Consider the following 15,071-nt stretch of genomic DNA (forward strand, 5'->3'; position numbering starts at 1 on the left):
ATTATTATTATTATTATTATTATTTAGTATTTATATAGCGCCGACATATTACGCAGCGCTGTACAGTGTATATATATATATATCTTGTCACTAACTGTCCCTCAAAGGAGCTCACAATCTAATCCCTAACATTGCCATATGTCTATATTATGTAGTGTAAGTACTGTAGTCTAGGGCCAATTTTTAGAGGGAGCCAATCAACTTATCTGTATGTTTTTGGAATGTGGGAGGAAACCGGAGTTCCCGGAGGAAACCCACGCAGACACGGAGAGAACATACAAACTCTTTGCAGATAGTGCCCTGGCTGGGATTCGAACCGGGGACCCAGCGCTGCAAGGCGAGAGAGCTAACCACTACGCCACCGTGCTGCCGTGATCACGGGTGTTATCATGAATTCGTATTGTGGTATCCAGGGGATGACGTCATTGGGCCAATCAGAAGGCCCCCAGCCGAGGCCCTAGCAAGTAGCAGCCGATCAGAGGAGGGAAGCCTGGCCCTCCCCTCCTCTATATAAGGCAGCGGCCATCTTACAGAGCCGGTCCTTGCTTGTGACTCTGTGGTACTGAGAGTATCTCCAGTGCTGGTGTTCGTCTGAGAAAGTGCTTTTCTCACCCAGCGTTTTGCATCCTACACACATTCTGCACACATTGATTGTATTGATTTATAGATAGATAGTGATTTGATTGTTATAGTTCAGTCAGCTAGTGTAGTGTATATACTGTATACTGTGCTAGGCTAGTGTTAGTCTGTGTGCAGGCTAGTCCTGCTAGCAGGGTTGCTCATCCGGATCCCGGGTACCCGGGTAAATCCGGGTATCCAACCATTTTTACGCTATCCGGGTCGGATCCGGATCTGGATACCTGGGCCACTATCCGGATAGCTCTATCCAGATATCTGGCCGTATAATCCGGATACCTGCGGGTACCCGCGGATATCCGTTTCCGATATCCGGATCCGGGTAGTGTAACTAAGGAAATTATGTCATTCAGCCAATCAGAGGGTTCCCAGCAGAAGCCCTAGCAACCAAGCAAACAATCACAAAGGGGAACCTTGGCCAGTCCCTCCTGTATATAAGGAGGGGGCCATGATAAGAAACTCGCCCTTGCTTTGTGACTACCACCAGAGGCACCTTAACCAACAGACTACCCAGGCAGAAGCTTGGAGTGCTTTGATAGGGAAAGGCACAATAAATTACTGTCAGCCCAAGGGGGAAAAAATCCTGTCCTGAAAGACCGTTGTTAAGGGACTGGAGAGAAATAGCCTTCTGCTCTTTTCACAAATAGCCTTCTGCTAAGCCCCTAATAAAGAATCATTCAGTTCAGATTTATAAACACTCCCTAAGAAGAAGGTATCTGGTTTATAGCAGTTCTCTGCCCCTCCACCCTGAGCCTGAGTGACTGACAATTAAGGGTTTGTAGAAAAAGTTTTCTACTCTCACAAGTGCTCTAAAAGAATGCATGTGATAAGGATTCATAGAAAAACAAAAGTTTGCTTTCTTAAAACAGAAAGAATTTGCGATAATTCAGGTTGGAGTGAGCTTGAGATGTCTCCCAGTGCATCACAGCTGAATATATGCAAATTAACCATTGTTAGGATTCATAGAAAGATTTGAGACAGTCCCTCACTATTCAGTGTACAGAGGCAACAGCGCCCTACCCCCAAATGTTGAGACAAACAAACAGTAAACTTTGCAGACAGCTCTGTGTTCTGCTAGAATGTCTGGCATGTCTAGATGTCAGGACAATAGCCATGACAAGCTATGGAGCAGTAGGATCATCTAATCCTCTCCTCTCTCTGAAAAGGCTGCACTTCTCCCTGAATACACAAGGACAGTGTTTGAAGTGTGAAATGGACACAGTGGGGGATGCAGGTTTTGTCTTTCATTGTGAGTGAGTGTCATACATAGGAGGGCAGCATTTAAAGCTCAAACAATGCTAGTGGACATGTAAGCAATATCACTACTTATAATTGAGGCTGGGCTGGCATAATAATCTATTTCCATTAAGGCTGTCTGTTTGCTCTCTCTCTAATGCTATGTACCCACCTCACGATTTTTACAACGATTTTCCTGATGTCCATCAATTTGAGCGACGAGTAGTCATTTCAGAGCCGGATTAAGGCTAAATGGGGCCCTAAGCAAAGTAACTGATTTGGGCCCCCCTCCCCATCATGTCGTAATAGAATCAGAAGATGCAGCTGCACAGCAACATGCCGTACACACCGGGGCAGCCCAGCTACTGGTTGCCAGGGGCATCGCTAGCCCTATTTTGGGGTGGCACGTGCCCCCAATCTGTCCTGGGGTGCCACGGATCTCAGCGGCTCCCTCCAGCCGCCGCCGCCGCGTCACTCAGACCTCAGGATCAGGCGGCGAGCCGGCGACCAATCGTGCGGGCGCTAGGACCCAGCGCCCGCACTGATATGCGGAAGTGACATCACTTCCGCATATAGAACGGGTGCGTCCGGCACCCGCTCGTACTACTGGTCGGGTCGCCGCTGATCCTGAGGTCTGACTACACTGCCAGGTGAGGGGGGAGCGGCAGCGGCGGCGGCTAGAGGGGGGTCCCTGGCATTCACTCACTACCTAAAGGGGCTTCCTGGCACTCACTCACTACCTAAAGGGGCTCCCTGTCACTCACTCACTGCCTAAAGGGGCTCCCTGGCACTCACTCACTACCTAAAGGGGCTCCCTGTCACTCACTCACTGCCTAAAGGGGCTCCCTGTCACTCACTCACTGCCTAAAGGGGCTCCCTGGCACTCACTCACTACCTAAAGGGGCTCCCTGGCACTCACTCACTACCTAAAGGGGCTCCCTGGCACTCACTCACTGCCTAAAGGGGCTCCCTGGCACTCACTCACTACCTAAAGGGGCTCCCTGTCACTCACTCACTGCCTAAAGGGGCTCCCTGGCACTCACTCACTACCTAAAGGGGCTCCCTGGCACTCACTCACTACCTAAAGGGGCTCCCTGGCACTCACTCACTACCTAAAGGGGCTCCCTGGCACTCACTCACTACCTAAAGGGGCTCCCTGGCACTCACTCACTACCTAAAGGGGCTCCCTGGCACTCACTGCCTACAGGGGCTCCCTGGCACTCACTGCCTAAAGGGGCTCCCTGGCACTCACTGCCTAAAGAGGCTCCCTGGCACTCACTCACTGCCTAAAGGGCCTCCCTGTCACTCACTCACTGCCTAAAGGGGCTCCCTGACACTCACTCACTACCTAAAGGGGCTCCCTGGCACTCACTCACTACCTAAAGGGGCTCCCTGGCACTCACTCACTGCCTAAAGGGGCTCCCTGGCACTCACTCACTACCTAAAGGGGCTCCCTGTCACTCACTCACTGCCTAAAGGGGCTCCCTGGCACTCACTCACTACCTAAAGGGGCTCCCTGGCACTCACTCACTACCTAAAGGGGCTCCCTGGCACTCACTCACCACCTAAAGGGGCTCCCTGGCACTCACTCACTACCTAAAGGGGCTCCCTGGCACTCACTGCCTAAAGGGGCTCCCTGGCACTCACTGCCTAAAGGGGCGCCCTGGCACTCACTACCTAAAGAGGCTCCCTGGCACTCACTCACTACCTAAAGGGGCTCCGTGGCACTCACTGCCTAAAGGGGCTCCCTGGCACTCACTGCCTAAAGAGGCTCCCTGGCACTCACTGCCTAAAGGGGCTCCCTGGCACTCACTCACTGCCTAAAGGGCCACCCTGTCACTCACTCACTGCCTAAAGGGGCTCCCTGGCACTCACTCACTACCTAAAGGGGCTCCCTGGCACTCACTCACTGCCTGAAGGGCCTCCCTGGCACTCACTCACTATCTAAAGGGGCTCCCTGGCACTCACTACCTAAAGGGGCTCCCTGGCACTCACTCACTGCCTAAAGGGGCTCCCTGGCACTCACTCACTACCTAAAGGGCCTCCCTGGCACTCACTACCTAAAGGGGCTCCCTGGCACTCACTCACTGCCTGAAAGGGCTCCCTGGCACTCACTCACTACCTAAAGGGGCTCCCTGGCACTCACTCACTGCCTAAAGGGGCTCCCTGGCACTCACGCACTACCTAAAGGGGCTCCCTGTCACTCACTATCGGGGTCCCTGTCACTCACTACCTAACTGGAGGCGCCTGTCACTCACTAGCTAACCTGGGGGTCCCTGTCACTCACTACCTAACTTGGGGGGGCTACCATATTAAGGGGGCATTCTGCCTATTTATGTGAAATGCTGTCTATTTATGTGCCTCATGACTGCTGAATTTGTCTTGTTGGGAGCCTTATGATTTGTTGGGGGCCTCAAGATTGCTGAATTTGTCTTGTTGAGGGCCTCATGATTTGTTGGGGGCCTCATGATTGCTGAATTTGTCTTGTTGGGGGTCACATGATTGCTAACTGCGAGACTGTGATGATCCGCTCAGCTGGCTGCACAGGCAGACAGCTGTTTGTCCATTCCTCTAGTCTGTGGGCTGCAGGTCTCTGGAGCAGAGACCTGTCTTTCCATTGCAAGTTTCTGGTCTGTTCTCTTGCTGGGGAATTTGCATACATTCGTTATGCAAATCCCCTACCTGCCTTCTTTGATGACTGGCACTATAAGAGCTTTATGTTTCCCAGAAGGCTTTGCTGGTAATTTCCTTTCCATAGTCTGTTCCTGATGGACACTGCTGGAGTGTCAGCCATTGCTATCTAGTATAGTTAATTCCTGGGGGTTGCTTTTAGGCTTCCCTTCTAGCCCAGTCAGGTTGTATTATCTGTATTGCCTGTTCTGTCTTGTCTTGCCTGTTGCCATTGTCCTGCCCCAAAGGTGGTCGACAGAAAATGGTTCTGATCTCTGTTCTTGGAGTATAGCTGGTGCAGCGGTTGCTACCAGCTATCTCTTCTGTTCTGTCTCCTGGGATCGCGCTAGCTACTTTTCGCTAGCGCTGGGGATCCTTCTGTTCTGCTACTCTGTACCTGGATCGCGCTAGCCACTTTTCGCTAGTGCTGTGGATCCTATCTCTCGCTTGTCCCTGTTTTCGTGTGTCTGTCTTGTCCGCTACGCTTGCTGCAGGCTCGGTGAGGTAACCGTTAAGCAAGTGCTCGCGTCCTCTGTTTCATGTTTGTCTGTCGATGGTTAGTTAGGCGTGCTTGTCTCTATTGTGCTTATCACGTGGAGACCGCGCATAACCACGTGCACTGTTGCGAATGAGTGCGGTGTTCGCGGTTAGCTAGCGTTTATTATTTTCCGTATCTCCTTATTGTATTATTTGCTGTGCCTTTGCTACCCTCGTATTCTATTCTGATCTGCCTTGTGTCACGTCTGGCGATCGCACCTCTCGCGATCGCGTTCCTATTTCATATCTGCTGTTGTGTGTGCGCGGTCGCGGAGTGGCGACTGGATTGGTGCACACACATACAATCTGTCTCTTTGCTCAATCTCATTCGCAATCGCCTCCCTTGCGATTGCGTTCCTATTTCATATCTGCTGTTGTGTGTGCGCGGTCGCGGAGTGGCGACTGGATTGGTGCACACACATACAACCTGTCTCTTTGCTCAATCTCATTCGCAATCGCCTCCCTTGCGATTGCGTTCTGCGCTTCATACAATTCCTGTCTGGCACTTGTGGAGGTACAGAGGATTGGTTCCTCTGCACTCCCCAGCGCCATCTGCCGACAGGAATTTCCCTCTACAGGTGCGTAGCACCTTTTGCTGGGTGCCTGCAAATATACGCTTGTGGAGGATTTCCGCCGTGTCAGCGCACGCGTTGTGCGCTGATCACGGAGAAAGTTCCACAATCGTTACAGAGACTATGGGAAAAGCTGAATCCTTATCATATGCGACAATAGCATTAAACCTACTTTTTTAGCTTTTTAAAACAGAAAATAAAACTGGGAGGTTCTAAAAAATTGAATACATTTTTTTAGGAGTAGGATGGATGAAATTGTTTATCTTCACAGTTTATTTTCAACTTGGATTTTCCATAATGTTCATGTATGAGTTAAAACGTTTGTACAGTATTTAGTAGGGGTGGGACGGCGAATCCGGCAAATCCACGAATCCCTCGAATATTGAGAAATATTCGAGATTCGTGGATTCGAATCCCGACGCAATTTCCCCCTAAACGAATCCGCCGAATCCCGCTGCATCCCCGCACCACCGCCGATCCCCCGCTCGTCCTATTCCGACCCCCCCGCACCTCATCCGCTCGCCGCTTGTATAGATGTGACCATTGGCTCACCTAACACCTGCCCTGGATTCCCTACCTGCCGCCAGCGCAGAGCCGCAGACCTCTCGTTTCCTCCTCTGTTCCCCCTAGTGATCCGCTTTTGCATCGCGTCATCACTGAAGCGCCGGGCGGGTTACTAGAGGGAACAGATGAGGAAACAAGAGGTCTGCGGCGCTGCGCTGGCGGCAGGTAGGGAATCCAGGGCTGGTGTTAGGGGAGCCAATGCTCACATCTATGCAAGGGGCGAGCGGAGGAGGCGCGGGGGGGTCAGAATAGGGCGAGCGGGGGATCGGAAGAGGACGAGCGGGGGATGCAGTGGGATTCGGCGCTGGATCCCCTTGTTAGGTGAGCCGATGCTTTTTTTTTCTTTGTAGGGGGTGAGCAGAGGAGGCGCACAGAGGGAGGGGTACCCTAGCTAGCTACACTGAGGGTCACTATACCTAACTAGCTACACTGATGGTCCCTATACCTAACTAGCTCTACTGAGGGTCCCTATACCTAACTAGCTATACTGAGGGTCCCTATACCTAACTAGCTATACTGCATGCCCCTATACCTAACTAGCTATACTGAGGGCCCCTATACCTAACTAGCTATACTGAGGGCCCCTATACCTAACTAGCTATACTGAATGCCCCTATACCTAACTAGCTATACTGAGGGTCCCTATACCTAACTAGCTATACTGAGGGCCCCTATACCTAACTAGCTATACTGAATGCCCCTATACCTAACTAGCTATACTGCATGCCCCTATACCTAACTAGCTATACTGAGGCCCCCTATACCTAACTAGCTATACTGCATGCCCCTATACCTAACTAGCTATACTGAGGGCCCCTATACCTAACTAGCTATACTGAGGGCCCCTATACCTAACTAGCTATACTGAATGCCCCTATACCTAACTAGCTATACTGAATGCCCCTATACCTAACTAGCTATACTGAGGGTCCCTATACCTAACTAGCTATACTGAATGCCCCTATACCTAGCTATACTGAGGGTCCCTATACCTAACTAGCTACACTAAATGCCCCTATACCTAACTAGCTATACTGAGGGTCCCTATACCTAACTAGCTATACTGAGGGTCCCTATACCTATCTAGCTACACTGAATGCCCCTATACCTAACTAGCTATATTGAGGGCCCCTATACCTAACTAGCTATACTGAATGCCCCTATACCTAGCTATACTGAATGCCCCTATACCTAGCTATACTGAATGCCCCTATACCTAGCTATACTGAATGCCCCTATACCTAGCTATACTGAAGGCCTCTACCTAGCTAGCTATACTGAAGGCCCCTACCTAGCTAGCTATACTGAAGGCACCTATGCCTAGCTAGCTATACTGAAGGCACCTATACCTAGCTAGCTATACTGAAGGCACCTATGCCTAGCTAGCTATACTGAAGGCACCTATACCTAGCTAGCTATACTGAAGGCACCTATGCCTAGCTAGCTATACTGAAGGCACCTTTACCTAGCTACCTATAGTGTGAGCATCTAGCCTGCCTACCTATACTGTGGGCAACCATTCCACGGAACGCAGGATTCGTTAGATTCGGGATTCGAAAGGTTCGAGATATTCGAGAACCTTTTTAGATTCGTATTCGTATTCGGATTCGAAGAAATTGTGGATTCGTCCCATCCCTAGTATTTAGTTTAAATTGCTGTTGCCACTTTGCGATAGATACTGTAAGTGACTTTTGGGTTGCAGTTTGGGCACTCGGCCTCCAAAAGGTTCGCCACCACTGTCATAATCTAATGTCCCAACATTGCTAGGTTCATGTAAATTTGTCTCCACCCGTTACCACACCTATATTCTGGTCCATGGCCCACCCATTTTTCGGTGCGGCGCGATAAGCACGCCGCACAACGTGATCCTCATATTTTTGGCACGCTAGCTGCAGCGTGCTGAATTCTGCTGCCTACAGTATGTACAGTATACACTGTTCTCTAGTGCCTGCACTGTGTGCTGATTTACCTCCAGTGTGTACAGTGTAAGGTGTTACTCTGTGCCTTTACTGATTGTAAACCAGCTATATTGTATGTTGATCCCTGCTACTTTCAGTATGTACAGTATTAGCTGTAAAGCCTAGTACACACATACAATTTTGATTAGCCAATTTTAGCTCTGTTCATAAAATTCATTGTCTGTTGGTCCACTTACTGCACGGGGGTGGTAAAATTGGGGGTCAGTGATTGACCAATCAAAATTGTATGTGCGTATACATCTTTGATCTATGCCTATACTGATTGTAAATTATCTAAATAAAGGACAGGGGGCTCCATCCAATATTTCGATGGGCAGGCCCGTTATCTGTAGCTTATACCGCTGCTAAGTTCATGTACATTTGGCCCCACCCATGGCCACGCCCATTTTTGCCACCTCCCCACCTGGTGCCCACAGGTGCCCACAGGTGCCCCAATCTCCAAGGACTCTAGAAATGCTCCTGCTGGTTGCTATGGGCAACAGCCCGCTTTCCTCTGTGGGTGCACAATGCAGGGAATAGCAGTGGCAAAATGTAGAGTGAGAGATGAATGGCTGGAACATTTGCACTCAGGGGCTGGGGCACCCCTGTGAAGAGGGCGTCAGATATCACAGCAGCAGCACTTTCCCCCTGCATCTCCAGCCTGGCAATAGCAGAAAGCTCTGGACACCGCCAAACCGGAAGCCGTTCCCCACACAGAATTACATAACCACCCCCACCACTGAACAACCGATTTCCTCCCAAACTAAACAGCCACCATGCAGCCTCCATCCCAGTGAATACGATAGTCCAGCAGAGAAGGCAGCCGCAACGGGGGAGAACGACAGCACCAGATGACTCACATTCACCTATTGCGATCCAAGCAATAAAGGTCCCGTCATCCATCCCATCTGTCTCCTCTAGAGTGCTGCCGCTCTGTTACTACTGCTATTACTACTTCCTACTTCCTGTTCAGAGCGAGCGGCTGCACTGTAGAAGAGACAGATCGGTTTCAGATGACGGGATCTCTATTGCTTGGATCATGGATAGGTGAGTGAGCGTTTGCCATCTGTTGCTGTCATTCTTGCTGCAGCTGTGGTTCTCTCTGGGAAGGGAGGGAGGAGTGGGCAGCGGCAGAGCGCACAGTAGCAGGAGTGGGACCTAGGGGGAGAGCCTGGCTCTGAAGACAATCAGCAGCGCATGGCATCATTTGACAAGACAAGACAAATAACATTTATATTGCGCTTTGCTCCTGGCGGACTCAAATCGCCAGAGCTGCAGCCACTAGGACGCGCCCTATAGGCAGTAGCAGTGTTAGAGAGACTTGCCTAAGGTCTCCTACTGAATAGGTGCTGGCTTACTGAACAGGCAGAGACGAGATTCGAACCCTGGTCTCCTCTGTCAGAGGCAGAGCCCTTAAAGGGACTCCGAGCAGTGCCTGTGGGTATGCCTTTAAGCATACCCACAACTAATTAATTACATCCTCACACCTACCAGCATGATGTTTGTAGTTATATCCCCCTGGGTTCTTTATATTTCATTGCATTGTGCTGAATAGAGCTGCCGAATTTGGAGAAAAGTCGTCCTGTGTAATACAATGTAACTATGGAAAGATGCATATCATTTTGAAGCTCTCTTTCTCCTCTTTCCAATGATTGAATACTGCGGTCGCTTGACTTCTCGTTCGCACTCGTCGTGTAATATCACGTGACGTCACGCATACCCGCTGGCAAGAAGATGAATCACTGGACGCTTGTCATGAGGGACACCTCGCTGGATCCATCTTCCTGGGTCATTGCAGTCACTGTGGTGAGGATGTAGCTTATATTTGCTTGCCCTCACCCTCTGCTTAGGCTCCCTCTCCCACTATCTCTCTGACTAATGCTGCTACTTGGGGAACAATGTGCACAACTATGTACTCTACTCTGAGCACTCTGCAGGGGGAGCCAGTAGCATTTGGAACTATTATTGTGTAGCACTGACATCTTCAGCACTTTACAGAGTACATATTCATGTCACTGAATGCTCACTGGAGCTTACAATCTAATCCTACCATAGTCATAGTCTAATGTCCTACCATATTATTATTATTATGTATATCTATAGCACGGACATCTCCTGCAGCACTTTACACAGTACAATGTTATGTCACTGACTGTCCTCAGAGGAGCTCAGAATCTAATCCCTACCACAGTTATAGTCTAATATTTTCAATATAGGATTGTTTTGGGGTAAACCAGTTGACTTACTAGCAGGGGCCCCAACCGTCCCGATTTCGTCGGGACTGTCACGGGTTGGGGGAGGGGTCCCGCTGTCCCGGGATACCCCCCCTTGTGTTCCGGCAGGCAGCGGAGGTGAAGAAAGGATCGAGGCGCCAGCCGGCGGTGTGTTGTGTGGGATGCGGGTCTGGTATAAGATTGTCCGTCCCTTCCTCCGCATGTGGCCCCCAGTGTCCCCCTGTATACAGAGATAACAGCGCAGCGGAGCGGGCAGTCTTACCATTCCTCCTCGTACCGGGCATCTCTCTTGCTTCCATCTACTTCCTGTGACGTCACAGGAAGCAGGAAGCAGAGAAGAGATGCCCGGTACGCGAGGAGGAATGGTAAGACTGCCCGCTCCGCTGCGCTGTTATCTCTACATACAGGGGGACACTGGGGGCCACATGCGGAGGAAGGGACGGACAATCTTATACCAGACCCGCATCCCACACAACACACCGCCGGCTGGCGCCTCGATCCTCTTTTTCCCCTCCACACCCATGGGCACCCTCACCCTTCTCTCCAAATTTTTTTTTCATAAATGACCTATTATTCATTTATGCAGATTTTTATATATATACATGGCCGGATTTGTGGAAAGGCCCCCAAGGCCGGTTCCTAGGGCGCCTGATTGCCACAGGGCGAATGTAGGTTAAGAGCCATACACACCATTCCGCCCTGATAGTGATCTATAGGTGGGCTTGATCCATCTGCAGCCGCCCGCTTCGTCGTGCACACTGTAGCCTGTGCATGCGAGCAGGCAGTGCAGCGGGCAGCTAAACAGGAGCTGGCCAATAGCGGAACAGAGAGAGGAGCTGTTAGGACCAGCAGGCAGCAGCCGCACGCTCAATTCAGCCTAGTAGCCTGCTGAGCTCCTGTGTGCAAACTTCTCCCGAGTCCCGATAGGAAAGTTTCTGAAGCCACCTGAGCGGCTATCACAAGCAGTAAAGTAAGGAATCCCTGTGAGTGCTGGTCTGCTGCTGATCGTCAACCTTCCCCTCTCCACAAGGTACACAGTGACAGCCTGTAAAAATCTGCAGCCTCCGTAAGCTGTGCTGCAGATCTCTCCCGTCTCTAGTCTGCTTTTTAGCAAACAGCAGCCTGTTTAAAGATAAAGATCAGCCAATATTGTGATGGGGTCAGAGGTCTGGTGGCTGCTAAGACAATCTGATGGGGCTGACACTGATCGAGGCAGCATGGGGGAAGGAGAGACCTCAGCTGTTGGCAAGATAAAGAGACTCCTACACACACACTCACACACTCTCCCTTACATACACACACTATCTCTTACATACACACTCTCCCTTACATACACACTCACTCTCTCTCTTACACACTCACTCTCTCTCTCACACACACACACACACACACACACACACACACACACACACACACACTCACACTCTCCCTTACACACACTCACACTCTCTTACAAACTCACACTCTCTTACAGACACACTCACACTCTCTCTCTTACACACACACACACACACACACACGCTCACACGCTCTCTCTTACACACTCTCTCTCTTTCACACACACTCACTCACTCACATGCTCTCTCTTACACACACACAAACACACACACTCACTCACTCTCTCACACACACTCACTCTCCCTTACACACACTCACACTCTCTCACACACTCACACTCTCACACACTCTCTCTCTTACAGACACACTCACACTCTCTTAGACTCACTCTCTCACACACACTCACTCTCTCTCTTACACACACACTCACTCTCTTACACACACACACTCACACGCTCTCTCTTACACTCTCTCTCTCTCTTTCTCACACACTCTCTCTCTCTCTCTCTCTCTCTCTCTCTAACACACACACACACACACTCTCACTCACTCACTCTCTCACACACACTCACTCTTTCTTACACACACTCACACTCTCTCTTACACACACACTCACACTCTCTCTCTTACACACACACACACTCACACACACACACACTCCCTTACATACACACACTCTCTCTCTCACACACACACACTCTCCCTTACACACTCTCTCACACTCTCCCTTACACACACTTACACTCTCTCTTACACACTCACACTCTCTCTTACACTCACTCTCTCACACTCACTCTCTCTTTCACACACACACACACACACACACACACACACACACACACACACACACACACACACACACACACACACACACACACACACACACACACACACACACACACACACACACACACACACACTCTCTCTCTCTCTAACACACACACACACTCTCACTCACTCTCTCTCTCACACACTCACTCTCCCTCACACACACTCACACTCTCTCACACTCACTCACACGCTCTCTCTTACACACACACTCACACACACTCTCCCTTACATACACACACTCACTCTCTCACACACACACTCACTCACTCACTCTCTCTCCCTTACACACAAACACTCACACTCTCTCTCACACACACACTCTCTCTCTCACTCACACATACTCTCCCTTACACACTCTCTCACACTCTCCCTTACACACACTTACACTCTCTCTTACACACTCACACTCTCTCTTACACACTCACACTCTCTCTTTCACACACACTCACTCACACACACACACACACTCTCTCTTACACACTCTCTCTTTCACACACACTCACTCACACACACACACTCTCTCTTACACACTCTCTCTTTCACACACACTCACTCACACACACACACTCTCTCTAACACACACACACTCTCACTCACTCTCTCTCTCACACTCACTCTCCCTTACACACACTCACACTCTCTCACACACTCACTCACACTCTCTCTCTTACACACACACTCACTCACACACTCTCTCTCTCTCTAACACACACACACACTCTCTCTCATTCACTCTCTCTTTCTCTCTCACACACACTCTCTCACTCTCTCTCTCACACACACTCTCTCTCACTGTCTCACACACTCACTCACACCTCTCCCACCACCCACCCAAAGCAATCATGGAGCAAATAAAAATACATTATTTATAGATACCTCATTAGTGGGATACTACTGGATAGTACTGAGATTTCCCGCATCTTTTTACACCCCACCATTACAGCACACTGTCCCTCTCTGGACGAATTAGCTTCGTTGGTGTGTAAGTGCGACCCTGCCCAAGCATTTTCCATAGTGAACATGCGAGATTATGGACCATGCATGCTTGGTAAACGTGCTTTCATCCTACTGGGCATGCAGGGAGCTTACTTGTGCATGCCCAATATGGACACCCTTGTCCATGGCAGCACTTATTTGTTAATCATAACATTTTAATTCCTAATTCACTTTTTGGAGAATACGTTCTCCCACAGTAAAACAGAATGCCCCTGAGAAGCTGTGGAAGTGACATTCTAATGTGGGCAGTATGGTGACTGAGTGGTTACCACTCTCACCTTGCAGCACCAGGTTCATAGCTCAAATACAAGCCAGGGCACTATTTGCATGGGGTTTGTACATTCTCCCCTTGTCTGGGTGGGTTTCCTCTGGGCATTCTGGTTTCCCCCCACATTCTAAAAGCATACAGATAACTTGCTTTCCCCTTAAAAAAATGGAAGTCATTGGAATGATCCAACTTTACTTGTGCAGCCTCCCTGGGGGCATTACATTTAATTCGGAAAATTACTGGTTTTATTGTGGGAGAATGTTTGCGTTTGGAGTGAGTAGTTGGTAAAGATTTTGTTATTTTTATTGGGGGGGGGGGGGCGGTTGGTGACATTGGGCCTTGGGTGGAGAATACTACAAATCCGGCCCTGTATATATATATATATATATATATATAACTAGGGGTGTGTCAGGGGGTGTGGTTGGGGGTGTGGCTTAAGTGTCCCGGTTTATCATCTCAAAAAGTTGGGAGGTATGTTACTAGTATGTTTTTTAGGATGTAGGAGATGTCTTAAGTGTCTGAAGACAGAAACTCCATGCAGATTTTGCCCTGGCCAATGTTCAAACCTAGGACTCAGCACTAAAATACAATAGTGCTATCCACTATGCCTCTATTCTACTCATAGATATCTTCTCATCCATGTCATCAATTCTGACCCTCTACTACCTTTCCTCCCTCCATTCTACTTCTCTTCTCTTGTATCACTTACACTACAAACACACTGTGCTTATCTCCAGAATGGATTATGAATCAAACTATTAAACCATGTTACCATATCAGCCCTTCAATATCATGATATACCCACTCCAGTCCTATCCTAACAGGTGGTAACATATCTGCATATCTCATAATGTTTGTGAAAAATTATTCTGAAATGAAGAATGTCTTGCTTGATAATCCGATCTTGCAATGTGACTGACATTGGAACTTGTAGTGTGGGTGTTGTATTTATTTGAGGTGCATACTGGCAGCATGTGCTGTATGGCATACAATGCCGATCATCCACAAGGCAAACCTAGGCAGCTGCCTAGTGTCTAGAGAGAGTCTAGAAGCCTGGAGGATGCTAGCCCCCACCAAATCTAACTAAATAAGCCAGGTGACCATCAGCAGAGGTCAAAAAGTGTCATCTTGCCTAGGGCCCCATTTCATAGTATTCCTCTCCTGGTGGCTTATATCATGTGTGAGGTGTTCTATGTGATTTTTTTAAAATTCTTATGGGGGGGTGGGCACA

This window comes from Hyperolius riggenbachi, chromosome 10 (assembly GCF_040937935.1).
Source record: "Hyperolius riggenbachi isolate aHypRig1 chromosome 10, aHypRig1.pri, whole genome shotgun sequence".
Lineage (NCBI taxonomy): Eukaryota > Metazoa > Chordata > Amphibia > Anura > Hyperoliidae > Hyperolius > Hyperolius riggenbachi.